The sequence below is a fragment of the Pelophylax lessonae genome (genome assembly GCF_965119305.1).
Source record: "Pelophylax lessonae genome assembly, chromosome: 5".
Lineage (NCBI taxonomy): Eukaryota > Metazoa > Chordata > Amphibia > Anura > Ranidae > Pelophylax > Pelophylax lessonae.
In genome coordinates, this window is record NC_138772.1 from 475,439,152 (window position 1) to 475,451,380 (window position 12,229).

The following is a 12,229-nucleotide window of genomic DNA, read 5'->3' on the forward strand; positions in this document are numbered from 1 at the left end:
TGCATTTTTGTATGGTAACATTTGAGCACATTTGAAACCTTATTCACATGTCAGGTTATTATATATTTTTATATGTAAGGTTTTTTCCTTTTACAAACATGACACTTTACCTCTAGGCAGTGCCACCATACCTTTTCTTTTCATAATCATCCCCAGCTCGCAGCCACACCTATACAAAGGACATGTATACGTGCGGCTGTGGGGCGTAGAATGCTCAGCCACAGATGATTGTGCTATTACAGGTGCAACCTCCTGGTGGGCACATGGGTTCGGAAGATCATCCAAACACGCCCAATCTCATGTCTACTGCAGAGCTATACTGTAACCCCGAAACTAGCACTGCTTCCATTAGCTAGGCGATTGTAGAATGCAGGGCTAAATGAGATCCTCTGCTGTAACAGAATACAACCATTCTGACAAAAGTGACTAATCTATAAATCGCTATATTTGAAAAGTATAACTAAAGGCAAACATTTGATTTTTGTCTTACCGTAAAATCCTTTTCTCTGATGTTCATTGATGGACACTGCTCCAGAATTTGCATTGGGTTATGCTGCCCCCTACAGGAGTAGGACACTAAGCAGGAAAAAGCTTTACCACACCTATAGGGCAGTCCCAAGGAATATACTCCCACTTCCTGCTATAGGCATTCAGTTTTGTTGCAAGCAATGTAAGAACAAAAATAACCGAACTCAATAGAGGGGTGGGTGCTGTGTCCGTCAATGAACATCAGAGAAAAGGATTTTACGGTAAGACAAAAACCAAATTTCTTCTTTCGTTCATTGACGGACACAGCTCCAAAATCTTCTTGCCCATTGGGACGTCCCAAAGCAGTGTCAAAATGAGGGGTGGGAAAAACACAGCAGAAAAAATTCCCAAAGGGTAAAGCTAGCCAACCAGGTAACAAGGAGCTCAACCAGGAACAACTGGAGCTCACCTGAAAAAAATTATACACCCTCAAAGAGGACCATGTCCTCTCAAACAGCGGCCTGCAAAACCTTGCGGGCAAAAGCAGCATCCACAAATGCCAACACACCTACTTTGTAGAATTTTGTGAAAGTGTGCCCAGACGACCAGGTGGCCGTCTTGCAAACCTGCATCACTGATGCCTGATGGTGGAAGACCCAGGAAGGACTAAGCGCCCGCGTAGATTGTGCCTTAACAGGGAAAGGAGGAACCTGACCCTTCATCAAATAGGCCTGCACTAACGTCTGGGCTGATCCATCTGGAAATGGTCGTGGCAGACACGGCCAACCCTTTGCGAGGTCCGTAAGGACAAAAAGTGAGTCTGATTTCCTAAACAACTCGGTTGCCGCCAGATACACCCTGATCTCCAGAACCACATCCAGAGAATGCAAGGCAAGCTCCTTAGGATGCTTAGGCTTAGGACACAGGGAAGGCAGCAAAATGTCTTCATTCAGATGGAAACCAAAGACTACTTTAGGAAGGAACAACTGACAAGGAGGAAGCACTTTATCTCTGTGAACCACCAGATAAGGTGAATGACAAGACAAGGCTGTCCGCTCAGACACCCTGCGTATGGAAGTAACTGCCACCAAGAAAGCTACCTTTTGGGACAATGTGCGCAGAGGAATCTCACAAATATTTTCAAATGGTTTGATAGGTTCAAAAGTTTCTGAAGAACCGACAGTACCAAATTGAGATCCCACTGAGGCAACGGAGAACGCACAGGTGGAGCCAAGTGGCAAACTCCCTGAACAAAGGTGCGAACCAAGAAATACGTAGCCAAAGGTCGTTAAAAGAAAATCGCCAAGGCCGAAACCTGGCCCCTGATGGTACCCAGGGCCAGGCGCTGTGCAACACCTCTCTGGAGGAACGCCTAAATGCGAGCCACCGGAAAAGAACTGGAAGAAACCCCCAGAGACTCACACCAAGCAATGCATGCTTTACAAACGCTATGGTAAATCTTCCCAGAGGTAGATTTCCTAGCCTTAACAGCGTGGGAATCACAGAGTCCGACAACCCCCTACACTTCAGTACCTGGCTTTCAACAGCCAAGCCATTAAAGCCAGCGACTGTAAAGCAGGATGGAAGATGGGCCCTTGGGCCAACAGGTCTTCTCTGAGAGGGAGTCGCTAAGGGACATCGGTGACCAGCCGTACTAGATCTGCATACCAAGACCGGTGAGGTCAGTCTGGGGCCACAAGGATGACCAGAATTCCTTCTGCCTCAATCATTCGTAGAAGTCTTGGCAGAAGTTTGAGAGGGGGAAAGGAGTATATCAGACGGTTCTGGCCCCAAGGAGCCACCAGTGCGTCCATAACTTTGGCTAGAGGATCTTGAGACCTTCCTACGAATCACTGCACCTCCCTGTTGAGACGAGAGACCAACAGGTCTGCCTCGGGAGGTCCCTACCCGAGACACAGCTGATGAAACACCTCCGGATGAAGAGACCACTCCCTGTGGTCCAAGGCCTGTCGACTGAGGAAATCTGCCTGCCAATTTTCCACTCCCGGAATTTGCACGGCAGAGAGAGCTGGAACGAAACCTTCCACCCACCTTAGAATGCCAGCTACTTCTCGAGACCCAAGGACACTTTTTTTGCCCCCTTGGTGATTGACATATGCCACGGCCGTGGCATTGTCTGATTGTATCCGTACCGGACATCCCTGAAGATGAACCGTCCAATGGACCAGACAAAGTCTGATCGCCCGAAGTTCCAGTATGTTGATTGGTAATCTGGACTCCTCCAGATTCTAGACGCCCTGAGCACAATCCGTGCCCAAAACACCTCCCCACCCGGACAGGCTGGCATCCGTGGGGACCACTGTCCAGTACAGGGGAAGGAAGGATTTTCCCTGTTAAAGAGCCGGAGAGCGAAGCTACCAGATCAGGGACCCTCTCATACCTCAACTCAGCAGGATCAGATTGTCTAGAGACTGTGGATTCTTGTCCCACTTGGCAAGAATCTCTCTCTGAAGAGGTCTAGTGTGGAACTGTACAAACGTAACCGACTCCAAGGTAGACACCATCAGGCCCAGCACCCGAATGCTGGACAACAGAAGGGTCCGGAAAGAAGCGAAAACGTCCCCCCACAGACATGGGTGAGGGTTACCCTTCAGGCAGAAGAGGGCTTGTCTGCAGGTCTGGAAGAGCCTGCTCTCTGTGACGAGACTCCTCGCCCCTGGCAGCCTGTGGAAGAAAAGTACTCTTCCCCCCTGTAAAACCCTTAAGGATATCATCCAGGAAGATTCAAACAGCGATCCCCTAAAAAAGGGGAGAACAGAAGGACCAGAGATCCCAGCAGGGAACTAGGTCCCTACTCCTGACTAGGCAGAAAAAATCTGAAGACCTATAGCAAAGGGGGGGGGGGGAGTATACAACCTGAGACTGCCCATAGTAGTAGCAAAGTATTTGTTCTGCCTAGTGTCCTACTCCTTTTCTGAATAATGAAGAAGCTGTGTCAATCAATGAACGTAAGAGAAAGTTTTCAACATTCTCCTTTGACAGAAGTTGATCAAACTATGGACTTTTATAGAGCAGGAATGGCCACACACTGACAAAAATTTGACTGGTCCCTGCTGAACCAGCTGAATTTTTATCTGTTTATGGCCAGCTTAAGATATATCTAGAAAGTGTGGCTTGCCGAACCTCCCTAATGGGAGACATAACACAGACAGCAAAAAAAAAATTACGAGGGGTTTAAAAGACAATGCTGTTAAAGTTCTGCACTCAATATGCAAACAAATTTGGAAAACTTAACAATGGCCACAGGCCTGGAAGTGGTCCTTTTACATTCTGATACCAAAGAAGGGTAGCGCCAAAGAATGTTCAAACTACCGTGCGATCGCACTCATCTCACACGCTAGCAAGATGTGCTAAATATTCTACAAGCTAAGCTTCTGCAGCATGTGGACCGAGAGATGCCATAAGTACAAGCTGGATTTTGAAGAGGCAGAGGAACTAGAGATCAAATTGCCAACGTTCGTTGGATCATGGAGAAAGCAAGGGAGTTTGAGAAGAATGTCTACTTCTGCTTCATTAGCTACAGTAAAGCCTTCGATTGTGTGGATCACATGATGTAGCAAATACTGAAAGAAATGGAAACACCAGACCACCTCACCTGTCTTCTGAAAATCCTGTATGCAAGTCAAGAAGCAAAAGTTAGAACAGGACATGGAACAACTTACTGGTTCAAAATTGAGAAAGGAGTGCGGAAAGGATGTTTATCTACTTATTGAACCTATATGCAGAGTACATCATGCAAAATGCCATCAATGAATTACAAGCCGGAATCGCAGGATCGCAGGGAGAAAGATCAACAACCTGAGATATGCAGATGATATCACACTAATGGCAGAAAGTGAAGAAGAACTAAAGAGTCTGTTAACCACTTCCTTACCGAGTCATGTAAAATGACGTCGGCAAAGTGGTTGTCTAGATCCGAGCCGCCGTCATATGACGTCGGCCCGTTCTAGCTGCTACTGCGCGCCCCCGGCGGCGCGCAGCGGCGCGATCAGGGATGAGGCTCGTCCCTCGGACATAGCCCATCCCTGATCAGGGTAAATAGCCAATAGAAATTGGCTGTTTACCACGTGATCGGCTGTGTCAATCACAGCCGATCACATGAGCGGCTCCAGCACGAGCCGCTCGTTCTCTCTGCAATGCGCGCCCCCGGGGGCGCGCAGAGCAGCGATCGGGGACGAGGCTCGTCCCTCGGACAGTCGATCCCCGATCTAGGTAAAGAGCCAATGAAATTGGCTCTTTACCACGTGACCGGCTGTGTCCAATCACAGCCGGTCACAAATGTCAACAGAGAACACGGTAACTAGCTGTCACCGTGTTCTCCTCACACACTGATCCTGTGTGAGGAGGAGATTGTGGTAACAGCTAGTTACCAAGTACAGTGCACCCCAAACACACTGATTGCCCCCCCCAATAAAGAGCACCTGTCACTAGCCCATCAAAGTACCCGAGTACCTGTCATCAGGTACTCAGATGACAGGTACTCGGGTACTCTGATGGGCTGGTGACAGGTATTCGGGTACTCTGATGACAGGTACTCGGGTACTCTGATGACGGATACTCTGATGACAGGTACTCGGGTACTCTGACGGGTACTCGGGTACTCTGATGACGGGTACTCGGGTACTCTGATGACAGGTACTCGGGTACTCTGATGACAGGTACTCGGGTACTCTGATGACAGGTACTCGGGTACTCTGATGACAGGTACTCGGGTACTCTGATGACAGGTACTCGGGTACTCTGATGACAGGTACTCGAGTACTCTGATGACGGGTACTCGAGTACTCTGATGACGGGTACTCGGGTATTCTGATGACGGGTACTCGGGTACTCTGATGACAGGTACTCGGGTACTCTGATGACTGGTACTCGGGTACTCTGATGACGGGTACTCGGGTACTCTGATGACAGGTACTCGGGTACTTTGAGTACCTGTCAATGGAGTACCCGTCATCAGAGTACCTGAGTACCTGTCACCTACCCATCAGAGTACCCGAGTACCTTCCACCTGCTCATCAGAGTACCTGACGCCTGAAGTACCCAAGTACTTGCCGCCTGCTCATCAGTACCCATCACTACTCATCAGTACTCATCAGTACCTATCACGTATCAGTACTGATCATCAGTACCCATCAGTACAGTATCACCTATCACCTATCAGTCAGTGAGTACTACTCATCAGTACCTATCACCTGCCTGTCACCTGCCCATCAGAGTACCCGAGTACCTGTCACCTGCCTATCGGAGTACCCGAGTACCTGCCACCTGCTCATCAGTACCAGAGTACCTGTCACCTGCCCAACAAAGTACCCGAGTACCTGTCACCCTTCATACAGCCACCATGTCCAAGTCCAAAAAGGTTTATATACGTCGTCCGTTTAAACCTAAATACCGGTGTTATGGCAGCAGATAGCTGCCATAACCCTGGTATTTTTTTAAACGGTGGACGGTTGGCTTTCCGATAAGGGTGGTCCCAGCGGCGGATTCGCCGTGGGATCACCCTTCCGGTATGGCGGAAGAGGCGCCCCCCCCTTCCGACGCGTTCCGGTCCTTTTCCCCGCTTACCGGACCCGCCGGCAGCGGGGAAAACGATCCGGTCCCGAATCCTCACAGACAGGATGTCGAGTGAGGGCAAGCTTGCCCTCACTTGACTCTATGGTCTTGGAGGACCGGAGCTACGGAAAATGTTGTTGCCTAGCAACCGGTTTAAAGGTCCTTTTTTTTTTTTTCATTTTATATTATAATTATTTATTTATTTATTTTTTTTCTATCTTTTAGTGTACTTGTGAGATCTGAGGACTTTTTGACCCCAGATCTCACAAAAAAGAGGTCCTGTCGTGCCTATTTCTATTACGAGGAATATTTACATTTCTTTTAATAGAAATAAAAATGATCAATTTTTTTTTTTTTTTTAAACGGTGTAAAAATAAAAAATAATAAATAAAATAAATAGTAAAAAAAAAAAAAAAAAAAAAAATTAAAGCGCCCTGTCCCCGTTAGCTCGCGCGCAGAAGCGAATGCATACAGAAACCCCGCCCACATATGTAAACGGTGTTCAAACCACACATGTGAGGTATCGCCGCAATCGTTAGAGCAAGGGAAATAATTTGAGCCCTAGACCTCCTCTGTAACTCAAAGATGGCAACCTGTAGAAATTTTTAAATTGTCGCCTATGGGGATTTTTAGGTACCAAAGTTTGTCACCATTCCGTGAGCGTGCGCAATTTTGAAACATGACATGTTGGGTATCTATTTACTCGGCGTAACATTATCTTTCACATTATGGAAAAAAATTGGGCTAACTTTACTGGTTTCTTATTTTTTAATTAAAAAAAGTGAATATTTTCCAAAAAAATTGCGTTTGGAAGACCGCTACGCAAATACGGTGTGATAAAAAATATTGCAATAATCTCCATTTTATTCTCTAGGGTCTCTGCTAAAAAAAAATATATAATGTTTGGGGGTTCTAAGCAGTTTTCTAGCAAAACAACTGATTTTAGCTTGTAAACACCAAATGTCAAAAATAGGCCTAGGCAAGTGGCTAGGATGCATGATGATGCTCCTTGGATGTTCGGCCCCTCTATATGGCTAGGCTGTGAAAAAGTCTCACACATGTGGTATTGCCATACTCAGGAGGAGTGGCAGAATGTATTTTGGGGTGTCATTTTTGCTGTGTACATGCTATGTGTTAGGAATATCCTATAAATTGACAACTTTGTGTAAAAAAAAAAAAGTTTTCATTTTTTTCCCACATTTTCCAAAAACCTGTGGAAAAAAATGATATGTTCAAACGACCCATAATGCCTCATAGAATATACGTTGGAGTGTTTGCTTTCCAAAATGGGGTCATTTTGTGGACTTTTCCATTGTATTGGTGCTCTAGGGCATTGAAAATTGTGATAGCTAGTAAGAAAGTTTTATGTGTATTTATGCTCCTAGAACGCCTGAATGTGCTTCTTGGACGTGGAGTCTCTTTTTGTGGCCAGGCTGTGTAAAAGTCTCACACATGTGGTATCGCCATACTCGGAAGGAGTAGTAGAATGTATTTTTGGGTGTAATTTTTGCTGTGTACATGCTATGTGTTAGAAATAGCTTATAAATTGACAACTTTGTGGGAAAAAAAAGAAAAAAAAAATTTTTTCTTCATTTTCCCAAGAATTGTGGGAAAAAATTACAACTTCAAAAAACTCACCATGCCTCTTACTAAATACCTTGGACTGTCTACTTTACAAAAAGGGGTCATTTGGTCGGTATTTGTACTGTCCTGACATTTCAGGGCCTCAAGAAAGGAGATAGGCAGTCAGTACATCTGGTGTGATCAATTTTCAGTAATTGGTACCATAGCTTCTAGACTCAATAACTTTCACACAGACTAAATAATATACACTAATTTGGGTTAATTTTACCAGAGACATGTAGCAGTATACATTTTGGCCCAAATGTATGAAGAAAAATTTATTTTTTGCAAAATTTCATAATTGAAACTAAAAAAAAATGTTTTTTTTTTCAAAATTTTTGCTCTTTTTTTGCATATATCACGAAAAAAAAAAACCCCAGTTGTGATCAAATACCACCAAAAGAAAGCTCTATTTGTGTGAAAAAAATGATAAAAATTTTGTTTGGTTATAGTGTAGCATGACTGAGCAATTGTCATTCAAAGTGTGAGAGTGCCGAAAGCTGAAAATTGGTCTGGGCAGGAAGGGTGTCTAACTGCTCTGTATGGAAGCGGTTAATGAAGGTTAAAGAGGAGAGTACAAAAGCTGGCCTGATATTGAACATTAAGAAAACTAAGATCATGGGAACTGGTCCCATCACTCCTTGGCATAATAGAAGGCGAAGAAATGGAAACAGTCACAGATTTTATCTTCCTAGGCTCCAAGATCACGGCAGACGGTGACTGTAGTCATGAAATTAGGAGACGCTTGTTTCTTGGGAGGAAAGCAATGGCAAACCTAGACAACATTATAAAAAGCAGAGACATCACCCCACTGGCAAAGTGCCATATAGTCAAAGCTATAGTATTCACAGTAGCAACCTATGGCTGTGAAAGTTGGACCATAAGTAAGACTGAACCCCGAAGAATTGATGCTTTTAAACTATGGTGTTGGAGAAAACTCTTGAAAGTCCTTTGGAAGAGCAGGAAGATCAAACCAGTCAATCCTGAAGGAAATCAACCCTGAATATTCACTGAAAGGACAGATCCTGAAGCTAAAACTCGAATATTTTGGCCACCTAATGCGAAGAGAGGACTCATTGGAAAGGACCCTGATGCTGGGAAACATGGAGGGAAAAAGGAGAGGAGGAGGACAGAAAACAAGATGGATAGATAGCATCATCGAAACAATGAACAAGAAGTTAAGCAAGTTTCGGGAGGCAGTGGAGGACAGAAAAACCTGGCGTGCTATTGTTCAGGAGGTCATGAAGAGTCGGACACGACTAAATGACTGAACAGCAACAACAACAACCATCTCCTACTCTCTGCAAATAAAGAAAAAATTTTTTACTATACTTTAAACAGGGTTCTCCCAAATTGTCCCTAGAGTGTGTTTTTGTGCGTTTTTTGATTATAAGTGCACTACGGTACAGGTAAGTTTATGAATCGGTAATTCTGGTTAAACATGTAGACCAGGGATCCTCAAACTATGGCCCTCTAGCTGTTGCAGATCTACACATCCCACAAGGCATTGAAAAACTCTGACATTCACAGACATGACTAGGCATGATGGGAATTGTAGTTCCTGAACAACTGGAGGGCCATAGTTTGAAGACCCCTGATGTAGACTATGACAGTACTGTATAAATTTGAATATACCTAAACGATGCACACTGTGCATAGCACACCGCTAAACTCTGCACTCTGTATGTGGCACACTTCTCAAACCTGCACTCTGTACGTAGCGCACTCCGCAAACTTACACTCTGTACGTAGCACACTCAGTACAAAGTGCACTCCCGAACTCTGCTCTCTGTATGTAGTGCACCCCTGAATTCTGCACTCAGTTTGCAGTGCACCCTTGAACTCTGCACTATGTATGTAGCCCACCCCTGAACTTGGAGAAAATGTATATAGTCCTTAAGATACAATCAGTGTTAATTTTGTCAACGAAAATGTTTTCGTCAAAGTTTTTGTCAGCGGCATTTTTACAGTGACGAAATTGAAAGCACATTTTCATTCACTGATGAAAACTATGGCAAAAATCAAATCCATTTTCATTTATGAATGAAAATGCGAGGCAGGGAGGTTTACCCTTATGAACTAACTTCTGTTTTTCACGGAGCTCCGCCTGCTTCCACTCCCAGCCAGCAAGCGAGATGAAGCGACTGTGTGCACCGTCTGTGACTACTGCCAGAGACCAGAGCAGCACTGTGCATTACAAGTAGGCCTCCTGAGTCCTGACAAGACTGTCCTGCTCCCGTGTCCCTACTCACGAGATGACCGCCCATGTCCAGAGCAGAGAGCAGACTGAGTGTGTAGTACTAGTGTACAGTACAGTTACAGCAGGCCTGAGGGCTGCCCCCAGACTACTGTCCGTCCAGAGCACTGTGTATGCATTATTACAGGTCTCCTGACCACTGGTAGTGGCATCCAGAGCACTGTGTATTGCAGGCCATCCCTCAGACCTGAGACCACCATCCAGCACTGCTCAGCATTACAGGGCTCCTCTGACCAGTGACCACTGGCATGGGGCATCCAGAGCCACGTGCATTACAGGCCATCCCTCAGACCTGAGAACACCATCCAGCACTCTGCAACATTACAGGCCTCCTCAGACCACTGTCCAGAGCACTATGCAGTGTTACAGGCCTCCTCAAAGCACTGTGCAGTATTACAGGCCTCCTCAGACTATCCAGAGTGCCTAAATCTGTATCTGTGAGTTTGTTCAAACCTTAATACCATAAATAATAACATGATATTAGATTTTTTACTTCAGATGCGATGGCTGCAGTGGTTTTCATTTTCAAGCCAAGAACATTTTTTAGCAAGTACAGAAAACACCTGTTGATCTTGCCAGAATTGCCATGTCCTTGTCACTTGAGAGTGAAAAAGAAAGCAAAAACAGCCTTATCTTTCCTGTGAAAACTACTAGTTTCCATAGTTTGCTATGTAATGGACATGAACAAAGGCAGACTGTAGCCTAGTCTGTATGACAACCATAGCTCCTTTCATAGAAACACTGGTGAAATTAGTGTCAACATGAAGGGAGAGGAAGTGTGTTATCCACAGTTGAAAATAAAAGGTAAAAAACCTGAAAAAATAAAAAACGAATGCAGACACCAGATCTAAGGATTGATAAGCTGAAATATACAGTATCTCGCAAAAGTGAGTACACCCCTCACATTTTTGTAAATATTTTATTATATATTTTCATGTGACAACACTGAAGAAATGACACTTTGCTACAATGTAAAGTACAGCTTGTATAACAGTGTAAATTTGCTGTCCCCTCAAAATAACTCAACATACAGCCATTAATGTCTAAGCCGCTGGCAACAAAAGTGAGTACACCCCTAAATAAAAATGTCTACATTGGGCCCAAAGTGTCAATACTTTATGTGGCTACCATTATTTTCCAGCACTGCCCTAAGCGTCTTGGGCATGGAGTTCACCAGAGCTTCACAGGTTTACACTGGAGTCTTCTTCTGCTCCTCCATGATTACATCACGGAGCTGGTGGATGTTGGAGACCTTGCGCTTCTCCACCTTCCGTTTGAGGATGCCCTACAGATGCTCAATAGGGTTTAGGTCTGGAGATATGCTTGGCCAGTCCCTCACCTTTACCCTCAGCTTCTTTAGCAAGGCAGTGGTCATTTTGGAGGTGTGTTTGGGGTCGTTATCATGTTGGAATACTACCCTGTGGCCCAGTCTCCGAAGGGAGGGGATCATGCTCTGCTTCAGTATGTCACAGTACATGTTGGCATTCATGGTTCCCTCAATGAACTGTAGCTCCCCAGTGCCTGGAGCACTCATGTAGCCCCAGACCATGACACTTCCACCACCATTCTTGAGCGTAGGCAAGACACACTTATCTTTGCACTCCTCACCTCGTTGCCGCCACACGCTTGACACCATCTGAACCAAATAAGTTTATCTTGGTCTCATCAGACCACAGGACATGGTTCCAGTAATCCATGTCCTTAGTCTGCTTGTCTTCCGTAAACTGTTTGCGGGCTTTCTTGTACATCATCTTTAGAAGAGGCTTCTTTCTGAGATGACAGCCATGCAGACCAATCTGATGCAGTGTGTGCGGCATATGGTCTGAGCACTGACAGGCTGACTCCCCATCCCTTCAACCTCTGCAGCAATGCTGGCAGCACTCATATGTCTATTTTCCAAACACAACCGCTGGATATGACGCTAGGCTTGTGCACTCAACTTCTTTGGTCGACCATGGCAAGGCCTGTTCTGAGTGGAACCTGTCCTGTTAAACCGCTGTATGGTCTTGGCCACCATGATAAAGCTCAGTTTCAGGGTCTTGGCAGTCTTCTTATAGCCTAGGCCATCTTTATGTAGAGCAACAATTATTTTTTTCAGATCCTCAGAGAGTTCTTTGCCATGAGGTGCCATGTTGAACTTCCAGTGACCAGTATGAGAGAGTGAGAGCGATAGCACCAAACTTAACACACCTGCTCCCCATTCCCATCCGATGACACCGGGAGGGAAAATGGCTAATTGTGCCCAATTTTGACCTTTTCACTTTTGTTGCCAGCGGTTTAGACATTAATGGCTGTGTGTTGAGTTAT

The 12,229-nt window shown here is 45.2% G+C and overlaps 1 protein-coding gene across 1 annotated transcript in view; it reads right to left on the reverse strand.

The window, feature by feature from the left end:
• The window catches only part of RAD54B (RAD54 homolog B), a 210,642-nt gene that overhangs the window by 93,408 nt on the left and 105,005 nt on the right, over positions 1-12,229 (reverse strand). The gene's annotated exons all lie outside the window — the stretch shown is intronic.